Below are 12,662 nucleotides of genomic sequence, written 5' to 3' on the forward strand. Positions count from 1 at the left end.
AGAAACACATTGGTACTTTCCCATGATGAGTGAGTGCTTCAGGATCTCTTGAACTTACATGTGCAGCAGAGTACTGCAATGGAAGCATGCTGGGCCCATAACCCAGAGGTAAGCAGATTGAAACTATCCTCTGCTATATGCATTTTTTTTTTGTTAATTAAAGTAATCCAAAACTGGGATTGATATTTTGTCTCTTTTATTTTTACTTAAAGTACAATAACTTTTACCATTTTAATTTGTTTTAATAGTATATTGACAGTATTGTTTTCTTTCAAAAATCCACTTAATTTTCTTTACCCTATTATTAAAATGGTAATTGACAAAAACAAACTACATTGTCACCAGAAGAGCAATACAAAATGTACAAGTGATATATTAAAATCATCTTTCCAGCTTGAATTTCAATGATGCATTGGGTCAACAATTTTGTGAGAAACATCTTCACCCTTAAATAAAGATTTTCTTAATTCCTTACCTGTGTGCTAATTATATATCACCTTGTTTTCACATTAAACAGACTTCCACATGAGAAAGCAGCAAGGATGCAGTGGCGTTAATGTTTCCTGGTGTCAACTTGTATTATTTCAGTAGACATTGAAATGAGGATGCATCTTGCTGCCTTTCCAATGAAGCAAGTTTAATTTAGTAATAGGTGAAAAACCATCCTTACAAAGGTGTTAATCAGAGACTTGGCTTTGTGGACACTTTTCAGAGAACAAATTTGTTAGCATAAAAATAAAGCCAGAAAATGATGAGCTGTTTAATCACTCGATTGGATTTTTCTGCCAGCATATTTTTTTTCTCTGCAACCCACTGCTAAATTGTGCTTTCTAGCTGTTTTTTATAAAATCACTGAATCAAATCTAACTCTGATTACATCAGAGAAGGCCATGTACCCTACACCATAAGAGGAGGTTTGAAATTTTGACTTGTCTACTTAAATATCACCAAAATCTGATCACAAGGTTAATTACATCCCTGGGTGGGATTGAACCACCAACCTTTTGGTTAATAGCCAAACACACTAACCGATTGCGCCACAGAGACACTTTGCAAAAAGTCCATCCTGACAAAGGCTAATAAGCATACATCTAGAACGTTTCCTAGAAAAACATTAAAAAATCAATAATCTGGAGAGTTTTTGTAAGATGTTTCTTCCATCAACCAACGAATAAACACATTGGTACTTTCCCATGATGAGTGAGTGCTTCAGGATCTCTTGCACTTACATGGGCAGCAGAGTACTGCAATGGAAGCATGCTGGACCCATAACCCAGAGGTAGGCAGATTGAAACTATCCTTTGCTATATGCATTTTTTTTGTTAATTTAAGTAATCAAAACTGGGATTGATATTTTTGCTCTTTTATTTTTACTTAAAGTACAATAACTTTTACCATTTTAATTTGTTTTAATAGTATATTGACAGTATAGTTTTCTTTCAAAAATCCACTTAATTTTCTTTACCCTGTTATTAAAATGGTAATTGACAAAAAAACTACATTGTCACCAGAAGAGCAATACAAAATGTACAAGTGATATATTAAAATCATCTTTCCAGCTTGAATTTCAATGATGCATTGGGGCAACAATTTTGTGAGAAACATCTTCACCCTTAAATAAAGATTTTCGTAATTCCTTACCTGTGTGCTAATTAGATATCACCTTGTTTTCACATTAAACAGACTTCCACACGAGAAAGCAGCAAGGATGCAGTGGCGTTAATGTTTCCTGGTGTCAACCTGTATTATTTCAGTAGACATTGAAATGAGGATGCATCTTGCTGCCTTTCCAATGAAGCAAGTTTAATTTAGTAATAGGTGAAAAACCATCCTTACAAAGGTGTTAATCAGAGACTTGGCTTTGTGGACACTTTTCAGAGAACAAATTTGTTAGCATAAAAATAAAGCCAGAAAATGAAGAGCTGTTTAATCACTCAATTGGATTTTTCTGCCAGCATATTTTTTTTCTCTGCAACCCACTGTAAAATTGTGCTTCCTAGCTGTTTTTTATAAAATCACTGAATCAAATCTAACTCTGATTACATCAGAGAAGGCCAGGTACCCTACACCATAACAGGGGGTATGAAATTTGACTTGTCTACTTAAAGATCACCAAAATCTGATAACAAGGTCAATTACGTCCCTGGGTGGGATTGAACCACCAACCTTTTGGTTAATAGCCGTACACACTAACTGATTGCGCCACAGAGACACTTTGCTAAAAGTACATACTGACAAATGCTAATAAGCATTCATCTAAAACGTTTCCTAGAAAAACTTAAAAAAGTCAATAATCTGGAGAGTTTTTGTAAGATGTTTCTTCTATCAACCAACGAAGAAACACATTGGTACTTTCCCATGATGAGTGAGTGCTTCAGGATCTCTTGCACTTACATGTGCAGCAGAGTACAGCAATGGAAGCATGCTGGGCCCATAACCCAGAGGTAGGCAGATTGAAACTATCCTCTGCTATATGCATTTTTTTGTTTGTTAATTAAAGTAATCCAAAACTGGGATTGATATTTTGGCTCTTTTATTTTTACTTAAAGTACAATAACTTTTACCATTTTAATTTGTTTTAATAGTATATTGACAGTATTGTTTTCTTTCAAAAATCCACTTAATTTTCTTTACCCTATTATTAAAATGGTAATTGACAAAAACAAACTACATTGTCACCAGAAGAGCAATACAAAATGTACAAGTGATATATTAAAATCATCTTTCCAGCTTGAATTTCAATGATGCATTGGGGCAACGATTTTGTGAGAAACACCTTCACCCTTAAATAAAGATTTTCTTAATTCCTTACCTGTGTGCTAATTAGATATCACCTTGTTTTCACATTAAACAGACTTCCACATGAGAAAGCAGCAAGGATGCAGTGGCGTTAATGTTTCCTGGTGTCAACCTGTATTATTTCAGTAAACATTGAAATGAGGATGCATCTTGCTGCCTTTCCAATGAAGCAAGTTTAATTTAGTAATAGGTGAAAAACCATCCTTACAAAGGTGTTAATCAGAGACTTGGCTTTGTGGACACTTTTCAGAGAACAAATTTGTTAGCATAAAAATAAAGCCAGAAAATAAAGAGCTGTTTAATCACTCAATTGGATTTTTCTGCCAGCATATTTTTTTTCTCTGCAACCCACTGCTAAATTGTGCTTCCTAGCTGTTTTTATAAAATCACTGAATCAAATCTAACTCTGATTACATCAGAGAAGGCCAGGTACCCTACACCATAACAGGGGGTTTGAAATTTTGACTTGTCTACTTAAAGATCACCAAAATCTGATAACAAGGTCAATTAGGTCCCTGGGTGGGATTGAACCACCAACCTTTTGGTTAATAGCCGTACATACTAACTGATTGCGCCACAGAGACACTTTGCAAAAGTCCATACTGACAAAGGCTAATAAGCATTCATCTAAAACGTTTCCTAGAAAAACTTTAAAAAGTCAATAATCTGGAGAGTTTTTGTAAGATGTTTCTTCCATCAACCAACGAAGAAACACATTGGTACTTTCCCATGATGAGTGAGTGCTTCAGGATCTCTTGAACTTACATGTGCAGCAGAGTACTGCAATGGAAGCATGCTGGGCCCATAACCCAGAGGTAAGCAGATTGAAACTATCCTCTGCTATATGCATTTTTTTTTTGTTAATTTAAGTAATCAAAACTGGGATTGATATTTTTGCTCTTTTATTTTTACTTAAAGTACAATAACTTTTACCATTTTAATTTGTTTTAATAGTATATTGACAGTATAGTTTTCTTTCAAAAATCCACTTAATTTTCTTTACCCTGTTATTAAAATGGTAATTGACAAAAAAACTACATTGTCACCAGAAGAGCAATACAAAATGTACAAGTGATATATTAAAATCATCTTTCCAGCTTGAATTTCAATGATGCATTGGGGCAACAATTTTGTGAGAAACATCTTTACCCTTAAATAAAGATTTTCGTAATTCCTTACCTGTGTGCTAATTAGATATCACCTTGTTTTCACATTAAACAGACTTCCACACGAGAAAGCAGCAAGGATGCAGTGGCGTTAATGTTTCCTGGTGTCAACCTGTATTATTTCAGTAGACATTGAAATGAGGATGCATCTTGCTGCCTTTCCAATGAAGCAAGTTTAATTTAGTAATAGGTGAAAAACCATCCTTACAAAGGTGTTAATCAGAGACTTGGCTTTGTGGACACTTTTCAGAGAACAAATTTGTTAGCATAAAAATAAAGCCAGAAAATGAAGAGCTGTTTAATCACTCAATTGGATTTTTCTGCCAGCATATTTTTTTTCTCTGCAACCCACTGTAAAATTGTGCTTCCTAGCTGTTTTTTATAAAATCACTGAATCAAATCTAACTCTGATTACATCAGAGAAGGCCAGGTACCCTACACCATAACAGGGGGTATGAAATTTGACTTGTCTACTTAAAGATCACCAAAATCTGATAACAAGGTCAATTACGTCCCTGGGTGGGATTGAACCACCAACCTTTTGGTTAATAGCCGTACACACTAACTGATTGCGCCACAGAGACACTTTGCTAAAAGTACATACTGACAAATGCTAATAAGCATTCATCTAAAACGTTTCCTAGAAAAACTTAAAAAAGTCAATAATCTGGAGAGTTTTTGTAAGATGTTTCTTCTATCAACCAACGAAGAAACACATTGGTACTTTCCCATGATGAGTGAGTGCTTCAGGATCTCTTGCACTTACATGTGCAGCAGAGTACAGCAATGGAAGCATGCTGGGCCCATAACCCAGAGGTAGGCAGATTGAAACTATCCTCTGCTATATGCATTTTTTTGTTTGTTAATTAAAGTAATCCAAAACTGGGATTGATATTTTGGCTCTTTTATTTTTACTTAAAGTACAATAACTTTTACCATTTTAATTTGTTTTAATAGTATATTGACAGTATTGTTTTCTTTCAAAAATCCACTTAATTTTCTTTACCCTATTATTAAAATGGTAATTGACAAAAACAAACTACATTGTCACCAGAAGAGCAATACAAAATGTACAAGTGATATATTAAAATCATCTTTCCAGCTTGAATTTCAATGATGCATTGGGGCAACGATTTTGTGAGAAACACCTTCACCCTTAAATAAAGATTTTCTTAATTCCTTACCTGTGTGCTAATTAGATATCACCTTGTTTTCACATTAAACAGACTTCCACATGAGAAAGCAGCAAGGATGCAGTGGCGTTAATGTTTCCTGGTGTCAACCTGTATTATTTCAGTAAACATTGAAATGAGGATGCATCTTGCTGCCTTTCCAATGAAGCAAGTTTAATTTAGTAATAGGTGAAAAACCATCCTTACAAAGGTGTTAATCAGAGACTTGGCTTTGTGGACACTTTTCAGAGAACAAATTTGTTAGCATAAAAATAAAGCCAGAAAATAAAGAGCTGTTTAATCACTCAATTGGATTTTTCTGCCAGCATATTTTTTTTCTCTGCAACCCACTGCTAAATTGTGCTTCCTAGCTGTTTTTATAAAATCACTGAATCAAATCTAACTCTGATTACATCAGAGAAGGCCAGGTACCCTACACCATAACAGGGGGTTTGAAATTTTGACTTGTCTACTTAAAGATCACCAAAATCTGATAACAAGGTCAATTAGGTCCCTGGGTGGGATTGAACCACCAACCTTTTGGTTAATAGCCGTACATACTAACTGATTGCGCCACAGAGACACTTTGCAAAAGTCCATACTGACAAAGGCTAATAAGCATTCATCTAAAACGTTTCCTAGAAAAACTTTAAAAAGTCAATAATCTGGAGAGTTTTTGTAAGATGTTTCTTCCATCAACCAACGAAGAAACACATTGGTACTTTCCCATGATGAGTGAGTGCTTCAGGATCTCTTGAACTTACATGTGCAGCAGAGTACTGCAATGGAAGCATGCTGGGCCCATAACCCAGAGGTAAGCAGATTGAAACTATCCTCTGCTATATGCATTTTTTTTTTGTTAATTTAAGTAATCCAAAACTGGGATTGATATTTTGTCTCTTTTATTTTTACTTAAAGTACAATAACTTTTACCATTTTAATTTGTTTTAATAGTATATTGACAGTATTGTTTTCTTTCAAAAATCCACTTCATTTTCTTTACCCTATTATTAAAATGGTAATTGACAAAAACAAACTACATTGTCACCAGAAGAGCAATACAAAATGTACAAGTGATATATTAAAATCATCTTTCCATCTTGAATTTCAATGATGCATTGGGGCAACGATTTTGTGAGAAACACCTTCACCCTTAAATAAAGATTTTCTTAATTCCTTACCTGTGTGCTAATTAGATATCACCTTGTTTTCACATTAAACAGACTTCCACATGAGAAAGCAGCAAGGATGCAGTGGCGTTAATGTTTCCTGGTGTCAACCTGTATTATTTCAGTAAACATTGAAATGAGGATGCATCTTGCTGCCTTTCCAATGAAGCAAGTTTAATTTAGTAATAGGTGAAAAACCATCCTTACAAAGGTGTTAATCAGAGACTTGGCTTTGTGGACACTTTTCAGAGAACAAATTTGTTAGCATAAAAATAAAGCCAGAAAATAAAGAGCTGTTTAATCACTCAATTGGATTTTTCTGCCAGCATATTTTTTTTCTCTGCAACCCACTGCTAAATTGTGCTTCCTAGCTGTTTTTATAAAATCACTGAATCAAATCTAACTCTGATTACATCAGAGAAGGCCAGGTACCCTACACCATAACAGGGGGTTTGAAATTTTGACTTGTCTACTTAAAGATCACCAAAATCTGATAACAAGGTCAATTAGGTCCCTGGGTGGGATTGAACCACCAACCTCTTGGTTAATAGCCGTACATACTAACTGATTGCGCCACAGAGACACTTTGCAAAAGTCCATACTGACAAAGGCTAATAAGCATTCATCTAAAACGTTTCCTAGAAAAACTTTAAAAAGTCAATAATCTGGAGAGTTTTTGTAAGATGTTTCTTCCATCAACCAACGAAGAAACACATTGGTACTTTCCCATGATGAGTGAGTGCTTCAGGATCTCTTGAACTTACATGTGCAGCAGAGTACTGCAATGGAAGCATGCTGGGCCCATAACCCAGAGGTAAGCAGATTGAAACTATCCTCTGCTATATGCATTTTTTTTTTGTTAATTAAAGTAATCCAAAACTGGGATTGATATTTTGTCTCTTTTATTTTTACTTAAAGTACAATAACTTTTACCATTTTAATTTGTTTTAATAGTATATTGACAGTATTGTTTTCTTTCAAAAATCCACTTCATTTTCTTTACCCTATTATTAAAATGGTAATTGACAAAAACAAACTACATTGTCACCAGAAGAGCAATACAAAATGTACAAGTGATATATTAAAATCATCTTTCCAGCTTGAATTTCAATGATGCATTGGGGCAACGATTTTGTGAGAAACACCTTCACCCTTAAATAAAGATTTTCTTAATTCCTTACCTGTGTGCTAATTAGATATCACCTTGTTTTCATATTAAACAGACTTCCACATGAGAAAGCAGCAAGGATGCAGTGGCGTTAATGTTTCCTGGTGTCAACCTGTATTATTTCAGTAGACATTGAAATGAGGATGCATCTTGCTGCCTTTCCAATGAAGCAAGTTTAATTTAGTAATAGGTGAAAAACCATCCTTACAAAGGTGTTAATCAGAGACTTGGCTTTGTGGACACTTTTCAGAGAACAAATTTGTTAGCATAAAAATAAAGCCAGAAAATGAAGAGCTATTTAATCACTCAATTGGATTTTTCTGCCAGCATATTTTTTTTCTCTGCAACCCACTGCTAAATTGTGCTTCCTAGCTGTTTTTATAAAATCACTGAATCAAATCTAACTCTGATTACATCAGAGAAGGCCAGGTACCCTACACCATAACAGGGGGTATGAAATTTAACTTGTCTACTTAAAGATCACCAAAATCTGATAACAAGGTCAATTACGTCCCTGGGTGGGATTGAACCACCAACCTTTTGGTTAATAGCCGTACACACTAACTGATTGCGCCACAGAGACACTTTGCTAAAAGTACATACTGACAAATGCTAATAAGCATTCATCTAAAACGTTTCCTAGAAAAACTTAAAAAAGTCAATAATCTGGAGAGTTTTTGTAAGATGTTTCTTCTATCAACCAACGAAGAAACACATTGGTACTTTCCCATGATGAGTGAGTGCTTCAGGATCTCTTGCACTTACATGTGCAACAGAGTACAGCAATGGAAGCATGCTGGGCCCATAACCCAGAGGTAGGCAGATTGAAACTATCCTCTGCTATATGCATTTTTTTGTTTGTTAATTAAAGTAATCCAAAACTGGGATTGATATTTTGGCTCTTTTATTTTTACTTAAAGTACAATAACTTTTACCATTTTAATTTGTTTTAATAGTATATTGACAGTATTGTTTTCTTTCAAAAATCCACTTAATTTTCTTTACCCTATTATTAAAATGGTAATTGACAAAAACAAACTACATTGTCACCAGAAGAGCAATACAAAATGTACAAGTGATATATTAAAATCATCTTTCCAGCTTGAATTTCAATGATGCATTGGGGCAACGATTTTGTGAGAAACACCTTCACCCTTAAATAAAGATTTTCTTAATTCCTTACCTGTGTGCTAATTAGATATCACCTTGTTTTCACATTAAACAGACTTCCACATGAGAAAGCAGCAAGGATGCAGTGGCGTTAATGTTTCCTGGTGTCAACCTGTATTATTTCAGTAAACATTGAAATGAGGATGCATCTTGCTGCCTTTCCAATGAAGCAAGTTTAATTTAGTAATAGGTGAAAAACCATCCTTACAAAGGTGTTAATCAGAGACTTGGCTTTGTGGACACTTTTCAGAGAACAAATTTGTTAGCATAAAAATAAAGCCAGAAAATAAAGAGCTGTTTAATCACTCAATTGGATTTTTCTGCCAGCATATTTTTTTTCTCTGCAACCCACTGCTAAATTGTGCTTCCTAGCTGTTTTTATAAAATCACTGAATCAAATCTAACTCTGATTACATCAGAGAAGGCCAGGTACCCTACACCATAACAGGGGGTTTGAAATTTTGACTTGTCTACTTAAAGATCACCAAAATCTGATAACAAGGTCAATTAGGTCCCTGGGTGGGATTGAACCACCAACCTTTTGGTTAATAGCCGTACATACTAACTGATTGCGCCACAGAGACACTTTGCAAAAGTCCATACTGACAAAGGCTAATAAGCATTCATCTAAAACGTTTCCTAGAAAAACTTTAAAAAGTCAATAATCTGGAGAGTTTTTGTAAGATGTTTCTTCCATCAACCAACGAAGAAACACATTGGTACTTTCCCATGATGAGTGAGTGCTTCAGGATCTCTTGAACTTACATGTGCAGCAGAGTACTGCAATGGAAGCATGCTGGGCCCATAACCCAGAGGTAAGCAGATTGAAACTATCCTCTGCTATATGCATTTTTTTTTTGTTAATTAAAGTAATCCAAAACTGGGATTGATATTTTGTCTCTTTTATTTTTACTTAAAGTACAATAACTTTTACCATTTTAATTTGTTTTAATAGTATATTGACAGTATTGTTTTCTTTCAAAAATCCACTTCATTTTCTTTACCCTATTATTAAAATGGTAATTGACAAAAACAAACTACATTGTCACCAGAAGAGCAATACAAAATGTACAAGTGATATATTAAAATCATCTTTCCAGCTTGAATTTCAATGATGCATTGGGGCAACGATTTTGTGAGAAACATCTTCACCCTTAAATAAAGATTTTCTTAATTCCTTACCTGTGTGCTAATTAGATATCACCTTGTTTTCATATTAAACAGACTTCCACATGAGAAAGCAGCAAGGATGCAGTGGCGTTAATGTTTCCTGGTGTCAACCTGTATTATTTCAGTAGACATTGAAATGAGGATGCATCTTGCTGCCTTTCCAATGAAGCAAGTTTAATTTAGTAATAGGTGAAAAACCATCCTTACAAAGGTGTTAATCAGAGACTTGGCTTTGTGGACACTTTTCAGAGAACAAATTTGTTAGCATAAAAATAAAGCCAGAAAATAAAGAGCTGTTTAATCACTCAATTGGATTTTTCTGCCAGCATATTTTTTTTCTCTGCAACCCACTGCTAAATTGTGCTTCCTAGATGTTTTTATAAAATCACTGAATCAAATCTAACTCTGTTTACATCAGAGAAGGCCAAGTACCCTACACCATAACAGGGGGTTTGAAATTTTGACTTGTCTACTTAAAGATCACCAAAATCTGATAACAAGGTCAATTAGGTCCCTGGGTGGGATTGAACCACCAACCTTTTGGTTAATAGCCGTACATACTAACTGATTGCGCCACAGAGACACTTTGCAAAAGTCCATACTGACAAAGGCTAATAAGCATTCATCTAAAACGTTTCCTAGCAAAACTTTAAAAAGTCAATAATCTGGAGAATTTTTGTAAGATGTTTCTTCCATCAACCAACGAAGAAACACATTGGTACTTTCCCGTGATGAGTGAGTGCTTCAGGATCTCTTGCACTTACATGTGCAGCAGAGTACAGCAATGGAAGCATGCTGGACCCATAACCCAGAGGTAGGCAGATTGAAACTATCCTCTGCTGTATGCTTTTTTTTTTTGTTAATTAAAGTAATCCAAAACTGGGATTGATATTTTGGCTCTTTTATTTTTACTTAAAGTACAATAACTTTTACCATTTTAATTTGTTTTAATAGTATATTGACAGTATTGTTGTCTTTCAAAAATCCACTTAATTTTCTTTACCCTATTATTAAATGGTAATTGACAAAAACAAACTACATTGTCACCAGAAGAGCAATACAAAATGTACAAGTGATATATTAAAATCATCTTTCCAGCTTGAATTTCAATGATGCATTGGGGCAACGATTTTGTGAGAAACATCTTCACCCTTAAATAAAGATTTTCTTAATTCCTTACCTGTGTGCTAATTAGATATCACCTTGTTTTCACATTAAACAGACTTCCACATGAGAAAGCAGCAAGGATGCAGTGGCGTTAATGTTTCCTGGTGTCAACTTGTATTATTTCAGTAGACATTGAAATGAGGATGCATCTTGCTGCCTTTCCAATGAAGCAAGTTTAATTTAGTAATAGGTGAAAAACCATCCTTACAAAGGTGTTAATCAGAGACTTGGCTTTGTGGACACTTTTCAGAGAACAAATTTGTTAGCATAAAAATAAAGCCAGAAAATGAAGAGCTGTTTAATCACTCAATTGGATTTTTCTGCCAGCATATTTTTTTTCTCTGCAACCCACTGCTAAATTGTGCTTCCTAGCTGTTTTTTATAAAATCACTGAATCAAATCTAACTCTGATTACATCAGAGAAGGCCATGTACCCTACACCATAAGAGGAGGTTTGAAATTTTGACTTGTCTACTTAAATATCACCAAAATCTGATCACAAGGTTAATTACGTCCCTGGGTGGGATTGAACCACCAACCTTTTGGTTAATAGCCAAACACACTAACCGATTGCGCCACAGAGACACTTTGCAAAAAGTACATACTGACAAAGGCTAATAAGCATACATCTAGAACGTTTCCTAGAAAAACATTAAAAAATCAATAATCTGGAGAGTTTTTGTAAGATGTTTCTTCCATCAACCAACGAATAAACACATTGGTACTTTCCCATGATGAGTGAGTGCTTCAGGATCTCTTGCACTTACATGGGCAGCAGAGTACTGCAATGGAAGCATGCTGGACCCATAACCCAGAGGTAGGCAGATTGAAACTATCCTCTGCTGTATGCTTTTTTTTTTTGTTAATTAAAGTAATCCAAAACTGGGATTGATATTTTGGCTCTTTTATTTTTACTTAAAGTACAATAACTTTTACCATTTTAATTTGTTTTAATAGTATATTGACAGTATTGTTGTCTTTCAAAAATCCACTTAATTTTCTTTACCCTATTATTAAATGGTAATTGACAAAAACAAACTACATTGTCACCAGAAGAGCAATACAAAATGTACAAGTGATATATTAAAATCATCTTTCCAGCTTGAATTTCAATGATGCATTGGGGCAACGATTTTGTGAGAAACATCTTCACCCTTAAATAAAGATTTTCTTAATTCCTTACCTGTGTGCTAATTAGATATCACCTTGTTTTCACATTAAACAGACTTCCACATGAGAAAGCAGCAAGGATGCAGTGGCGTTAATGTTTCCTGGTGTCAACTTGTATTATTTCAGTAGACATTGAAATGAGGATGCATCTTGCTGCCTTTCCAATGAAGCAAGTTTAATTTAGTAATAGGTGAAAAACCATCCTTACAAAGGTGTTAATCAGAGACTTGGCTTTGTGGACACTTTTCAGAGAACAAATTTGTTAGCATAAAAATAAAGCCAGAAAATGAAGAGCTGTTTAATCACTCAATTGGATTTTTCTGCCAGCATATTTTTTTTCTCTGCAACCCACTGCTAAATTGTGCTTCCTAGCTGTTTTTTATAAAATCACTGAATCAAATCTAACTCTGATTACATCAGAGAAGGCCATGTACCCTACACCATAAGAGGAGGTTTGAAATTTTGACTTGTCTACTTAAATATCACCAAAATCTGATCACAAGGTTAATTA

The 12,662-nt window shown here is 34.6% G+C and overlaps 2 non-coding genes across 2 annotated transcripts; both read right to left on the reverse strand.

Moving 5' to 3' along the window:
* Positions 1-973: 973 nt before the first annotated feature.
* On the reverse strand, positions 974-1,047 carry TRNAN-AUU (transfer RNA asparagine (anticodon AUU)). The gene has a single exon. It is a non-coding gene; the product is annotated as a tRNA-Asn (tRNA).
* A 10,445-nt stretch (positions 1,048-11,492) lies between these two features.
* TRNAN-AUU (transfer RNA asparagine (anticodon AUU)) lies at positions 11,493-11,566 on the reverse strand. The gene has a single exon. It is a non-coding gene; the product is annotated as a tRNA-Asn (tRNA).
* Between the last annotated feature and the right edge of the window lie 1,096 nt (positions 11,567-12,662).

The sequence above is a fragment of the Pseudophryne corroboree genome, unplaced genomic scaffold, assembly GCF_028390025.1.
Source record: "Pseudophryne corroboree isolate aPseCor3 unplaced genomic scaffold, aPseCor3.hap2 scaffold_524, whole genome shotgun sequence".
NCBI lineage: Eukaryota > Metazoa > Chordata > Amphibia > Anura > Myobatrachidae > Pseudophryne > Pseudophryne corroboree.